Raw genomic sequence first — 12,396 nt, forward strand, 5'->3', positions numbered from 1 at the left:
CAGAAGCTCCATGTTAAATGGTAATCTAAAGGCCACAGTAAACAAAGAATTTCGTATTTTTTTCGAATTGATCGTTTCATAGAGTTGTGAAGCCATTTGTTACCCACGGAACATATATCTAATATATATTATAAATGGCAAAGTTTGGATGTGAAGATGTTTGGATGTTTGGATGTTTAGATGTTTGGATGTTTGGATGTTTGGATGTTTGGATGTTTGTCCAGACGTTTGTCTTTGTGACTCAATCACGCAAGAACGGCTGGACCGATTTGGATGAAATTTTGCACACATATAGCCAATAGTCTAGAAGGATCTACTAGCTATATATTTTTCAAAAGGGGCGTGGTCCCCGCCCCCTAGGAACAGTTATAATTTAATTATTATATTTTTTCGTCTTTGCGACTGAATCACGCCAGAATGGTTACACGGATTTTGATGAAATTTGGGACACAGACAGTAGTCTACTAGCGAAATTTTTTTCGAACATGGAAAGAGGGGTGGGGGTCCCACGACCCCTTCGAGAAATTATTTTTCAATAATTTTTACACATTATAACTTTACGTATACTGGCCTTCACCAATATCACAGACTCAAGGGGTGAAATAAGTCGAGGGCTTACAAAGTAAGCAGTGATACCTTCCGCCCGCCTCCCCCCCTTTATCTCCCCCTCTGGTGTAAAATCTATAAATTGTTATAACTCAATATAAATTTTCTCCTAAATCAATAGTTTTTGGTATCTGGTACATACAGAACGAGATCTAGACAACTTTGGAGGAACAATCAGTGGTCCTCTCCTCTACTCCCGCCATCTGCCCTCCATCAATTGTTTTTATTAGCACGCTTTTATTAGCTTTACCTGTATGTTTCTATGTAACTTTTTATTCGCTCCAATGCGCCTGCTGCCTTATTAACATGGTTTTATAATTAGCTTCACCTTATTTGTAATCCCGTAAGGGTCATATCGAGACCCTCCGGGATCATTTCTGTATAGTTTTCGGGATCCGTCCGGGATCCCGTCGGGGTTATTTTGGGACATTTTCGGGACTATTCCGGAATCATTTCGGAACTATTTCGCGATCATTTGGGGACCCTTCCGGCATCATTTCTGGATGGTTTACGGGATCCGTCCGGGATCCTGTCGGGGTCATTTTGGGACTTTTGCGCGATCATTTCTGAATGGTTTACGGGATCCGTCCGGGATCCTGTCGAGGTCATTTTGGGACTTTTGCGGGATCATTTGGGGTCTTTTCCGACATCATTTCTGGATGGTTTACGGGATCCGTCCGGGACCCTGTCGGGGTCATTTTGGGACTTTAGCGGCATCATTTGGGGTCTCCTCCGGCATCATTTCTGGATGGTTTACGGGATCCGTCCGGGATCCTGTCGGGGTCATTTTGGGACTTTTGCGGGATCATTTGGGGTCTCTCCCGGCATCATTTCTGGATGGTTTTCGGGATCCGTCCGGGATCCTGTCGGGGTCATTTTGGGACTTTTGCGGGATCATTTGGGGTATCTTCCGGCATTATTTCTGGATGGTTTACGAGATCCGTCCGGGATCCCGTCGATGTCATTTCGGGACTATTTCGGCATCATTTGGGGTACCTTCCGCTATCAATTCTAGATGGTTTTCGGGATCCGTCCGGGATCCTGTCGGGGTCATTTTGGGACTTTTGCGGGATCATTTGGGGTCTCTTCCGGCATCATTTCTGGATGGTTTACGAGATCCGTCCGGGATCCTGTCGGGGTCATTTTGGGACTTTTGCGAGATCATTTGGGGTCTCTTCCGTCCGGGATCGTGTCGGGGTCATTTTGGGACTTTTGCGGGATCATTTGGGGTCTCTCCCGGCATCATTTCTGGATGGTTTTCGGGATCCGTCCGGGACCCCGTCGGTGTCATTTCGGGACCATTTGGGGTCCATTCCGTCATCATTTTTGGATGGTTTTCGGGATCCGTCCGGGATCCCGTCGGAGTCATTTCGGAATTTTTTCTCGACTAATACAGGATCATTTGGGGACCCTATCGGCATCATTTCTGGATGGTTTTCGGAATCCGTCCGCGATCCCGTCAGGGTCATTTCGGGACTATTTCGGGATAATTTGGGGTACCTGCCGGCATCATTTCTGGATGGTTTTCGGTATCCGTCCGGGACCCCGTCGGTGTCATTTCGGGACCATTTGGGGTCCATTCCGTCATCATTTTTGGATGGTTTTCGGGATCCGTCCGGGATCCCGTCGGAGTCATTTCGGAATTTTTTCTCGACTAATACAGGATCATTTGGGGACCCTATCGGCATCCTTTCTGGATGGTTTTCGGAATCCGTCCGCGATCCCATCAGGGTCATTTTGGGACTTTTGCGGGATCATTTGGGGTCTCTTCCGGCATCATTTCTGGATGGTTTTCGGGATCCGTCCGTGATCCTGTCGGGGTCATTTTGGGACTTTTGCGGGATAATTTGGGGTCTCTTCCGGCATCATTTCTGGATGGTTTACAGGATCCGTCCGGGATCCTGTCGGTGTCATTTTGAGACTTTTGCGGGATCATTTGGGGTCTCTTCCGACACCATTTCTGTATGGTTTTCGGGATCCGTCCGGGATCCTGTCGGGGTCATTTTGGGACTTTTGCGGGATCATTTGGCGTCTCTTCCGGCATCATTTCTGGATGGTTTACGGGATCCGTCCGGGATCCTGTCGGGGTCATTTTGCGCCTTTTGCGGGATCATTTGGGGTCTCTTCCGGCATCATTTCTGGATGGTTTACGGGATCCGTCCGGGATCCTGTCGGGGTAATTTTGGGACTTTTGCGGGATCATTTGGGGTCTCTCCCGGCATCATTTCTGGATGGTTTTCGGGATCCGTCCGGGATCCTGTCGGGGTCGTTTTGGGACTTTTGCGGGATCATTTGGGGTCTCTTCCGGCATCATTTCTGGATGGTTTACGAGATCCGTCCGGGATCCTCTCGGGGTCATTTTGGGACTTTTGCGAGATCATTTGGGGTCTCTTCCGGCATCATTTCTGGATGGTTTACGGGATCCGTCCGGGACCCTGTCGGGGTCATTTTGGGACTTTAGCGGGATCATTTGGGGTATCCTCCGGCATCATTTCTGGATGGTTTTCGGGATCCGTCCGGGATCCTGTCGGGGTCATTTTGGGACCTTTGCGGGATCATTTGGGGTCTCTTCCGGCATCATTTCTAGATGGTTTTCGGGATCCGTCCGGGATACCGTCGATGTCATTTCGGGACTATTTCGGCATCATTTGGGGTACCTTCCGGTATGAATTCTAGATGGTTTTCGGGATCCGTCCGGGATCCCGTCGGAGTCTTTTCGGAACTTTTTCTCGACTAATACAGGATCATTTGGGACCCTTTCGGCATCATTTCTGGATAGTTTTAGGGATCCGTTCGGGATCCCGACGGGGTCATATCGGGACCATTTGGGGTACCTACCGGCATCATTTCTGGATGGTTTACGGGATCCGTCCGGGACCCTGTCGGGGTCATTTTGGGACTTTAGCGGGATCATTTGGGGTCTCCTCCGGCATCATTTCTGGATGGTTTCCGGATCCATCCGGGATTCCGTCGGCGTAATTTCGGGACTATTAGGGGGTTATTTGGGGACCTTTCCGGCATCATTTTGGGACTTTTGCGAGATCATTTGGGGTCTCTTCCGGCATCATTTCTGGATGGTTTACGGGATCCGTCCGGGACCCTGTCGGGGTCATTTTGGGACTTTAGCGGGATCATTTGGGGTATCCTCCGGCATCATTTCTGGATGGTTTTCGGGATCCGTCCGGGATCCTGTCGGGGTCATTTTGGGACCTTTGCGGGATCATTTGGGGTCTCTTCCGGCATCATTTCTAGATGGTTTTCGGGATCCGTCCGGGATACCGTCGATGTCATTTCGGGACTATTTCGGCATCATTTGGGGTACCTTCCGGTATGAATTCTAGATGGTTTTCGGGATCCGTCCGGGATCCCGTCGGAGTCTTTTCGGAACTTTTTCTCGACTAATACAGGATCATTTGGGACCCTTTCGGCATCATTTCTGGATAGTTTTAGGGATCCGTTCGGGATCCCGACGGGGTCATATCGGGACCATTTGGGGTACCTACCGGCATCATTTCTGGTTGGTTTTCGGGATCCGTCCGGGATCCCGTCGGGATCATTTCGGGACTATTTCGGGATCATTTGGGTACCTACCTTCATCATTTCTGGATGGTTTTCGGAATCCGTACGGGTTCCCGTCGGGGTCATTTCAGGACTTTTTCGGGATCCGCCCGTGATCCCGGCGGGGTCATTTCGGGACTATTTCGGGATCGTTTGGGGTACCTAGATGGATAGTTTTCGGGATTCGTCCGGGATCCCGTCTGGATCATTTCAGGACTTTTTCGGGATCATTTGGGGTATCTTCCGGCCACTTTCCTAGATGGTTTTCGGTATCCGTCCGGCATACCGTCAGGGTAATTTCGGGACTATTTGGGGATAACTTGGGAACCTTTCCGGTATCATTTCTGGATAGTTTCCGGGATCCGTCGGGAATCCCGTCAGGATCATTTCGGAACTATAAGGGGATCATTTAATTTTTCATCTTTCTTTAAGGGGATCATTTCACCTTCCAGCATCATTTCTGTATACTTTTGGGGATCCGTCCGGGATCCCGACGGGGTCATTTCTGGCCTATTTCGGGATCATTTTGGGGTACCAACCGGCATCATTTCTGGATGATCCGGGATCCGTCCGGGATCACATCGGGGGAATTTCGGGATCATTTGGGGTCCCTTCCGGCATCATTTCTGGATCGTTTTCGGGATCCGTCCGAGATCCCGTCGGGTTTATTTTTTTACTTTTTCGGGAAAATGTCAGGGAATTTTGAGACTGTTCTTGGATCATTTGGGGATCCTTCAGGGATAATTTCTGGATGGTTTTCGGGATCCCGTCGGGGTAATTTCGGGACTTTTTCACGACTATTTCGGGGTCAGTTGCCCTTAAAGATCATTTATGGGTGGTTTTCGGGAGCCGTCCGGGATTCCGTCAGGGTTATTTCGCGCCTTTTCGGGACTATTTCGGGATCATTTAGGGGACCCTTCCGGGATAATTTCTCTATGATTTTCGGGATCTGTTCGGGATCCCTTCGTAGTTTTTTCGCGACTTTATCTGGGATAAATTGCGGACCCTTTAGAGATCAATTCTGGATGGTTTCCGGTATCGGTCTGGGATCCCCTCAAGGTCATTTCGGAACTTTTTCGGCACTATTTCGGAATCATTTTGGGACCCCTCCGGCATAATTTCTGGGTGATTTTCGGGATCTGTCCGGGATCCCGACGGAGTTTTTTCGGGACTTTTTCCGGACTATTTCTGGATTATTTGCGGACGTTTCAGAGCTCAGTTCTGGATGATTTTCGGGATCTGTCCGGGATCCCGTCGGAGTTATTTCGGGGTAATTTTGGGACCCTTCCAGGATAATTTCTTCATGATTTTCGGGATGGGTCTGAGTTTTTCGTGACTTTCGGGACTATTTCGGTATCATTTGCGGAACCTTCAGAGATCAATTCTGGATGGTTTGTGGACTTTTCCGGGATCATTTGGGGATCCCTCCAGAGTCATTTCTGGATGGTTTTCGGGATCCCGTCAGGGTCATTTCGGGCCTTTTTCGTGACTACTATTTCGGAATCATTTTGGGACTCTTCCGGAATAATTTCTGGGCGATTTTCGGGATTTGTCCGGGATCCCGTCAGAGTTTTTTCGGAACTTTTTCGGACTATATCGGGATCATTTGCGGACCGTTCAGGAATCAAATCTGGATGGTCAGGGTCATTTCGGGACTTTTCGTGACTACTTCGGGATTATTTTGGGACCCTTCCGGCATCATTTCTGGATAGTTTTCGAGATTTGTCCAGGATCCCGTCGGCATCATTTCGTGACTATTTGGTGTCATTTAGGGACACTTCCGGGATCATTTTAGGTCTCTTCGAAACCGGTAATTCAGCACACATGGCCGTGGATTTACGGCAAATTATTCGTAATTAAAATTCGGTATGTTTTATCTTTAATATATCACAGCTTTTTCGTTCTATTTTTAAATGAATCCTGTAACGAACTATTACAACTATAATTAAAATTTTTGTAATATTTTAACCAACTAAATACCCGAAAAAGAAACACTGCTTTCATTTAAAAACTTCTTTTTGGTTTTAGCTAATTGTAGTTTCACTCCTTTGTTCTATGAGTAGTAATTCTTTCACCCCTGTCATATCAATTAATTTAACTTAGAAACAAAATGTATTTTTTTTAATTCGAAAAAAGTGTATTGTACTATTCATGTAAGCGTGCCCATCAGCTCAGTTAGTTCTTTTTTTTTACTGTATTAAAAAATAAAATACATTGACAGAAAAAATTTTTAAACAGACAACTTGATAAGCAGGCTAACGTGAATAGCACATATATTTTATTTTCTCCTTGCGGACGGGGCCGCGGGTAAAGGCTAGTATGCAAATATATGAAGGAATGGCCTTTATTTGTGAGATGGCTGAGTTGCAGAGAGTAATAATTGTCGATGTATATTGGAACGATTTTCCGTCATACCTTGCCATTTTCCGTTCTTATAATTTGTCGTTATGATGGAAGGGGGAACGGTAGACGGCTAGGAGAGCGGTGGGGATAAAGGCGGCGAAACAGGTGTTTGGAGAATGGTTACGAGTGAACAAAGGAACCGACATGATTGTTGGACAGTGAATCATAGAAGAGTATCGACGTCAGAAAAGCTTGGTGAGCCGTAAGCCGCTGTTAAAATATCGGTAAATTGGTAACCAATGCGTTGAAGTACAATTAGAGCGATGGATCTATGAAAAATAACAGCTAAATTGGTAAACGTCTATATGACCGATAGATGGATGCCAAATAACCGGCGGATTAGTAAACATTACACCATGTTGTAAACTGGGCGAGTCGGTGTTCAGCTAGCAAGTGGATCCATAAACAAAGTTCAAAAAAACTAATAAACTAAACAATACCAATTTACCGGTGGATTGGTCAAAGGTAAGATTGCATTCACTTCCAGTCCACGGACTCATCAAAAATATTTGATAATTTTCTATCTAAATGTAACTATTTGTATTTGTTAAGTATTAGTCACGATTGGTTATCTAATCACTCCCCGAAGGTTAAAGGGAGTGTTATCGATGTTGATGTTCCTTTACCGGTAATTTCCAGTAACAAGCGCCATTAAGTTACTAGCTCGATCATCTCGAGAACGATTAATATGATCACATTAGACCTTCTAGGCCAAACTTAGTAGAGGGTTGTTCACAAAACTGGAAAAAATATGTTGATGGTAGAACCATGATTGCGATAGCTGCCCTCTTCTTCTTAAAACAGCCATGGCTAAGTTTTGGTATAAAGGCAAACATAACAGGCTCGTCGTACCCCACAGTCATATGAACCAGCTTTCTTATTGGCTTCGTATTTGTTCCCGGACGTGCCGAAATTGAAGGTCATGGAAAAGCAGACCACTTTGCCTAATAAGGAGCAAACAGCAGTATTTTGGGATTCCCAGCTTCTCTGTGGGCTCATTAAAGTACGATATAGCGCTAAAAAGATCTCCATTTTTGAAAATCAGCCTTTACTTGTGGCAACACTGACGTTGATGTGCTACGTGTGTAATGCGTAAAATGAGTTCTATGCCAAAGGATGCGTGATAATTCTGTCGATAAGCGTAATTTTCAATTTGTTATGGTTGGAGAGCAACGTAATAAGGTATGAGCAAATTCGTAAGTAGAGAAGAAATCAGCAGGTAAAGTTGGTTTTCAGCAGCGAAAACAGCAACGTAAAGTAATCGAGTATAGGGAAATGTAAAGTGGGTTCACGCGAATATTTGAGATATTTTATTTGAGAATTCACAAGGTTAGTCATACGCCATGTAGCACGAATATGATGTCGACAATGAATTTATGTCTTATGAATATGTATAATGAAATAAATAATAATGATCCATAATAATTGTGGAGAAATTGTATCATGACACTTTTAAATATTGGTTTCGTTGTTTGTTATACTAAAGTTACATACAGCAGCGAACACGAAAATAGCAGTAAAAATGTTTAACAAATTTCATCAATGAAGTACATCCTTTTTTTGATGTGTAAACATCTTTGCTCACGGTATGGTGGAGTATTGAATGTAAGCGTAAGATATAAGTATAAGCGTAAGAGTAGTCTTAGTAGGAGGTATACTAAATGGGGGATACAAGTAGAATGTAAATGCAGGTGTAGTGTGTGGTATTGGTATATGTACTATATGGAGTACTAGAGAATGTATAGGCGTAGGCGTAGTGTGTGGTAATGGTAAGCTGTATGGAGTAATAAAGAATTAGAGCGTAAGCATAAGCACTACACTGTAGTGTAGTGTGGGCGCAAGGTACGTGGTAGATTTGATATGAGTGAAATCCCACCCAAAAAAGAGTATACAAGGGAAGTTAGTTTTCTTTTAGGGTTTTGTTGGTTGTAACAACTTTGTATATTATTTGATTGACAAAAAATAAAAATTATAAAAAAAATTTTAATAAAACAAAATTAAATCAAATTAAATTAAATAAAAAAACTTTATTTGATTTTATAAAGTAAAATAATATTAAATAAAAACAAGTAAAAGTGCCTAAGTTCGGGTGTAACCGAACATTATATACTCAGCGCGAGCTTCAATTGTACGTTTCATTTCAGATAAATTACTTTTCTACACAACACGTGGCATCACCCGTTTAAAAAAAAATGTCCCCTCTTTTCCTCTTACAATAAAAATTGATAATTGAAATATCATTGATTCAAAACTATTTTTTGCTTAGTTATAGCTTATTATTCTAGTCTACGACCCTTTTAAACTTGTTTTATATATAAGTTGCCGTTAATTTTTCTTCGAGTTATGGCTCCCGAAACATAGAAAATTGCTTAGTCATAAAAGGGACGATGCCACACCTATTTTCAAAAATTTTAGCGTTTTACAATTTAATGTTATAATTCAATTTAGAAAGTAAAATTCTATTGCTACAAAGCTCTTTTTCGCTAAGATGTAGCTTATTATTTTTGTTTACGGCCCTTTTAAAAATCATTTATATAAAAGGAGGGCGTGGTCCTTAACCGACAACCTCTCTGCCGAACTTTGCTAAGATAGGTTTAACGATTTTTGATTTATGATTAATAATATTTTTAAAATTGATTTTAACACAAGTGGGCGGTGTCACGCCCATTTTAAATTTTTATCAAGAGTCTGAATATCACGTCCACAAGTCAAATTTCAACATTGTAGGTATATTATTTACTAAATAATCAGGCTTTTTGTGTTTTCCAAAATTTTATATATATGAAAAAATGGGCGTGGTTATCATCCGATTTCGCTCATTTTCAATACCAATCTATTCTGGGTTCAGGTAAGCTCGTGTTCCAAATTTAGTGAAGGTATCCCAATATTTACTCAAGTTATCGTGTTAACGGACAGGCGGACATGGCTGAATCAAATTTTTTTTCGATACTGATGATTTTGATATATGGAAGTCTATTACTATCTCGATTCCTTTATACCTATACAAGCAACCGTTGTCTAATCACAGTTAATATACTCTGTGTGCAAAGCACGCTGAGTATAAAAACAAAAAGCTAAATAAAAGGAATAAGGTGAAATAAAAAAATAAAATAAAATGAAATTGAATTAAATTAAATTAAATCCATTTTTGATTGATGAGCTGTACGTTTGTTATCGAAAAGTTTTTGATTAATCATCGAAAAATTATTGATATTTTATCAATATATTTTCCATTTTCTATCCGGTTGTTTTATTTCTTATCGGAGTGTTTTTGAAAAGTTATCGATTTATTATGAAAAAAGTTATCGGTAACTGACTCGAAAAATTATCGATATATTACAAAAAGAATATCAATTTATTTAAGGAAACTTATAGATTTTTTTATCGCAGTGTTACCAATTTGTTATCAGCGTGTTATAGAAAATTTATCGATTTCGTTATCAAAAACTTATCAGTTAGTTTTCGAAAAGCTATAAATTTTTTATCAAACTCGGCAATAATAAGCCGATTACAAACCGATAAGTCGGCGATAATTATTTCTCATCGATAATAAGCTGATTATGTAACCATATGGGTTTTCACTAATGAGTAGCCGACGAAGCTCTTCTCAAAAAGCACTCAAAACTCGCATTGATTTTTGAAATTTTTTTTCCGAAAAAGTGTTTTACATTTCTTTCATCGAGGGAGCATAGCTTTTTTTTATTTGGCTGAATATTAGAAACAGCTTTCAGGAAAAAGTGTCAAAAATCAATGCGAATTTCGAGAGACCTCTAACTTTTACTTTGGCAAACTAGAATTGATTGGACTAGAAAGCTGCATAACCACAAAACTTCAGAATAAAACTTTCCAATTTTTTGGAAAATGTCTTTGAGTATTAGTTAAAAAATTCATGGAAGAACTTAATTCATTAAATTTGATACAAATTGTCACTGTTATTTTCTCGCTCGTTGCTGTACGTGCATAAAAAAAAAGTAATATGTTCCTGTTACCATTGTCTGCATAGAAAAACGGAAGGAAGTTAACATAAAAAATTACTTCTAGTTGAAACATACAAATTTTTCATATATATGTTTTGTGGTAACAAAAAATTGTCAGCGTGCTCGTGCTGAAGTTCGAATAATTTTTTGTTATATTCTCTTTTTCCTTATTTCTTTCATTATGCTTTCACTAGAATTTTGTCGTAAAGCATTTTATTTGAATTGATAATGAAAAAAAGATAGCAGAGTGAAAAAAATTCTGTCACAAAATTTGTTTGTTATCGAGAAAGAATTCAATTGATGAAAAAATGAGTATTGCAAAAGAAAAAAAAAAGCGCCAAAGAACTGCAAAGAATGAATTGTGATCTAACTTTTTGTTTGTAGCAAATTTGCTATGAAGCTTACTATTGCAGTTTCGCATTGAAATGGAAATCGAAGGTAAACAGAAACTTATGCAAAGAGCAAAATAACAAAAAAATTTGTGTAGTTTTTTACAAGCAAAAGTATGCAGCTGATGGCGTTTTGCACCTTAAATTTTCGAAGTTTAATGATGCGTGTTCTTGCCCGACTAGTTCAATCGTTAGCAAATTAAAGCTTTACCCTATTTGTGAACATTCGAGCAATTGTAAATAGATTTTCTAAATACTCGGAAGGTTCTCCGAAATATTTGCATAGTTATTTCATTAAGTGATAAAAGCTTGAAAAAAACTTTTTTTGGAAAAATAATACGCTTCCGTGATGAGAATTCCTGAGAATTTAAAGATCTTTTTCTGAGAATTATTTATTCATACTTTGTTTTCAGGCATGAATATTTGATGGTCGAGAAGTAGCTAAAGTAAACAGGGGAGTATTCAGCAACACTCCTTGATAGGAATGAGGGAAAACGGAATTACTTTTAATATACAGCAGCAAAAAAGAAAAAATTTCGTAAATTTTTCTGTTATCAATAATTTAAGAGAAGACATTTTAAATTTTGAAACAAATACTTTGCAAATCAATTTCAAAAATGTTCGAGAAGATTTTATGAAAACTTGGAACTTTTATCGATAATTTTTCTGCAACAAAATATTTATTCGGTACCGAATCCATATTTTTTTTACTACAAATCGACTGTTTCCCGATAACAAATGGATAATCATTAAGCCGGGTCGATTTGTGGGGAGTCAAAAAAACGCCCATTGCTCTGTGAAAATCATGTTCCAGGGATCAAAATAAGAAACTTTGCCGAAGGAACCATACCTCCAAAACGAATTCTGATGTCCCCCCTTTGGGTAGTAGGGGCAAATTTTGAAAAATCCCACTTTGAAATGCCTATGTTTTTTTCTTTTTGGAGTTTATTTTTCTCTTTAGAAATTTATTTAGTCAGAACATATGTAAATGAAAATATGAATTTAACTTAGTAATAGAAAAGAAATTAAAAAAAGTTATTAGAAATTAGCGTTTTTACAACCCCCTTTTAAAACCAAGGCATCACTGTGATGCATTTGCATGTCGTAAACATAGTTGTGTGGGTTTTTTATTCCACTGTTTTAAAAAATTAAGGCAGACATAGTCTTCTTCAATTCTGAATAAAAAACTTTAACAAAAGCTCTTGTAAAAGAATTTAGGGATTTAAAATTATAGAGGTAGAGCGCGAGTTTAAATTTAAAATAATCAATTAGTTATTCCCAAGAACATGGTTTGCCTTAAATTGAAAGATTGCGCTCGACTTTTGTGATTTTAAATCCCAAAATTCTTTTACAAGAGCTACTGTTAAAGTTTTTTAGTCAAAACTCAACAAGACTATGTCTGTATTAAAGGAAAAATTGCCTTCTATTTTTTATTTACTTACTTCATTGGCGCTTAACCGTCT

This window comes from Eurosta solidaginis, chromosome 1 (genome assembly GCF_040869045.1).
Source record: "Eurosta solidaginis isolate ZX-2024a chromosome 1, ASM4086904v1, whole genome shotgun sequence".
NCBI lineage: Eukaryota > Metazoa > Arthropoda > Insecta > Diptera > Tephritidae > Eurosta > Eurosta solidaginis.